We start from the raw sequence: 3,355 nt of genomic DNA, 5'->3' as shown, positions 1-3,355 counted from the left end.
CTCTTGTTCTACTTATTAATGAAAAACATACTTATTTTCTTTTCTCCTAAGCATTGTAATCTATTCAGAGCCAACACTTCTATTCTGAGCCTGTTTCTAACTGGAGGAATGGTACACATTTCTAACTGAAGAAAGCAAATTTACCAAACACGATAAAACAAAAACTGGAAAACTGAAAGGGTATTTCTCAAGAACAAAACTGAAGTGAAAACGTGACTATTTATTTTTAAAACTAAGTTTCTGAACTTGTTATTGGTAATACTAATCCACTAGAAAGTCCTGGCAACTAAATTTTAACTACTGACTTAGCATTTTCATTGTCTGATATCCCTGAAGAGGAAAAGATGCCTTTCACATCAGAAAAATCGGAAGGCAAAATGCTTCAAACAAGGCCTATAATGCTCAAAGAAGGTGTGATAAATCATCTTAAAATGACAGGAAAGACAGCTCCATTCACTGAATGGAAACGCTAAAACAGTGATCATTCCCCCCAAACAACCCTTAAATCCTTAAGCTTAATGTCTTTACCTACAATCAATAATGTATTTTTAACTTCTCATGGAAGTTGATTCCTAAAAGGAAGTCTCTAAGACTCTGTTTATAAGTAATGGATTAAAATCTTCGCATCATTCTACTGAAGGGGTTTAAGACAAAACTTTGTAGAACTTAATTCCACATATCCCGTTCCATCCCGAACTCCCTGTACAACCTAATTCCATTCTCTAGCCAAGCACACTCTTTTACCCCTGCTCTTCAAAGTAAGTGGTTATGCGGCAGCCTTAGGGCTCATTGGAAATTGCTAAGGAAGCTCACAGTTCAGCATCAGCCCTGCGGATGTCGATCCTGTACACACCCTGGAGCTCAACCCAACAGTGCAGTTAACCTGTGGGAAGGAGCCGAGATGCAGCAGACATTACATTTTAACATCCTCAAGGTTCACTGTCACGGATATTCGGAAAGGGAACAGACCTGCGAACAGAACGAACTTTCAGCATTCGTTGAACAGAATTACTGTCAATGTCAAAATTAATTAAGAAATGTTACTTTTTAATGTTTTACATGCATACCTTTATAAATTATGTTTTCTCAATGTAGTTAAAGCTGGTATTTAGGTAAACTGTGGCTTTTATCATAGATTATTTTACAGCATGCACCAGTAAGTGCCCTGGATAGAAATCTTAATCTTGTTTCAAGCCCTGGTTTGTGTGTGCTTTGCATCTCAGAAGCGAGCCTGCCAAGGTGCTTACAAACAAGTCTCCTGGGGACTTCATAATGTGCCATGATTTGTACAATACAGAATCTCTCCCTTCAGCATTTTCTTCTATCGCACAGTGCTATTAAAACCCCTCATCCAAAATCAGGTTTCAAAAACTTACTTTAAGGCACTAAGACAGAATTTACCCCTTTCAAATAGAGAGAATGTTTCTTGGCTTCCTCTAACAGTAGAGTATGTTTTCAGATGTTCAGAACGAAGAAAAGGGAACCCAAACAAACCATCCCAAACCCAAGACAGAACCCAGACGAAACATGACAAACACCCGGAGCACACTCCACACAGCTTCATTTGAGGCACAGTTGGCACAGCTCTGCGTTCTTTTGTCTCTCCTTTGAGGTGAGCTTTTCAGGCAGCTCTTGGAGTGGTATAAGTTCCCTTCTATCAATAAGATTGACCTCCTGGACAGAAACTGTACAGTGCTTGAGAGATGTATGGAGATGAGCTTCCTCCTAAAGCTGGATCACAGGGTCTGAATGTCGATGATCAGTGTTAGCATGAACCCTACAGGGACGTTTGAGTATAGTTCTGGGCACAGACGTGAAGTGTCTTGGGAATGGAACACCAATTTTTTATGGAAATAGTGTCTCATCTTCCCAGTGACCCTGGACTCAAGCTATCTGGTAACCAAGATGCTTCAGTGCAGAACACTTAATGGGTTTCCTTGTGATTATTCCATTTGCCCAACGATACTCGTATTTTGGTCCTGCTGATGTGACTGGGCGACTCTGTTCTGTACAGAAGTCTGTGATGGTCCCATAAAGCATGTTGATCTGATTGAAGAAATGCACAGTGTTAATTGCAACTCACTCATTCAGATGTTCTCCCCTGGGAAGCACGACAGCCATCCTGAGGTCGCCACTGCCAAGGGATGCTTCTGCATGTTTTAAGAGCTCATACTGGTGAGAACCCTCTGGGACATTTTCCTTTGGTTGAAAAGTTTTAGAAGAGAAACTGCCAAACAAGAAGCTCAGGTCAGCCACAGGCGGGGCGTGAGGTGGGTGGGCAGGGGCGGCAGCAGCCCTGAGGCAGAGCAGGGGCAAGCTTCAAACTTGGGACCCTCTAGCCTCAGTCTATCTGAGTTCTGGGATTCCATGGGTGCACCACCATGCTAAGCTTAGTTATTAATCCTTAATGGAAAGGACATTGAATATTATTGACTGTCTACCTTACATGTAAGGAATATCTGGTTGTAAAAAACCCTCAGAAGGGTCATAGAAGGGGTGAGAAAACAGAGGCATCAATGTAGTCACACCGGCCTGTTCCAGGGCAGTTGTGAGCTTCAGGAATGTTGGGGAGACCACTGGTGTCAGCCACGAGCAGCAGCCTCTAGGAGCCGGTGTCTAAAGCTGGAGGCTCACTTGAGGGCCAATGCTGAGAAGGGAAAGCCCAAGTGAGCTGGAACACAGCCAGTATGCCAAGATCATAAGCAATGAAGAGGCAAGTCCTGTGGTTCCCCAGTATCGTATCCAAGTCACTTTGGAAAATGGATCAGAAACTGAGTTCTGAACTGAAAAATGAGCACAAAATTATTGAACATGAACGGAGACTGTAGGACCAGGAGCTGGCTGAAGAAGATCATCAGGGACAGCTCCACTCTGACCAGCAAACCAGCCAGCTTCATTCCTCTAGAAGTGAAAAGGGACCTTCATCGCATGCCTCAGATTGCTCTCTGGCTATCAAGAAGGCATGGAAGGCAGTGGCTTTGGGGAATGCTAAATTTCTGAGACAAGTGCAAGCCTCACTGGTATTTGTGGGTTCAGGAAAACTTTCAGTAGTCCTTACGAACATCTTTGTTTTCAGCCCCTTTCCTTGCAGGTCAATGGCACTGGCAGTACTGAAGAAACAGAAGAAAAATAACTGTGCTGACTTTCAGAGTAGCTACTGTGTTACAGGCACTGTGCCGGATGTCGGCTGTTCATGGTTTTGGACAGTGGTAATGGAGACTCAGGAAAGAGTTACAAGAGATGTGAGGCCCGAATGTTTGAAAAATTGAATTAGTTTGGTTTTCTTTTTTTTTAATCTTTACTAAGTTTATTGGTGCATTTTATGTATACAATACCGTTATATTCATCATTGGGA

The 3,355-nt window shown here is 42.6% G+C and overlaps 1 pseudogene; it reads right to left on the bottom strand.

Moving 5' to 3' along the window:
• Nucleotides 1–1,560: 1,560 nt before the first annotated feature.
• On the bottom strand, nt 1,561–2,296 carry LOC104867890 (annotated as a pseudogene).
• Nucleotides 2,297–3,355: the final 1,059 nt, after the last annotated feature.

Source organism: Fukomys damarensis, unplaced genomic scaffold (assembly GCF_012274545.1).
Source record: "Fukomys damarensis isolate Sample0158 unplaced genomic scaffold, DMR_v1.0_HiC HiC_scaffold_1234, whole genome shotgun sequence".
NCBI lineage: Eukaryota > Metazoa > Chordata > Mammalia > Rodentia > Bathyergidae > Fukomys > Fukomys damarensis.
This window is presented reverse-complemented; position numbering and strand designations above follow the sequence as displayed.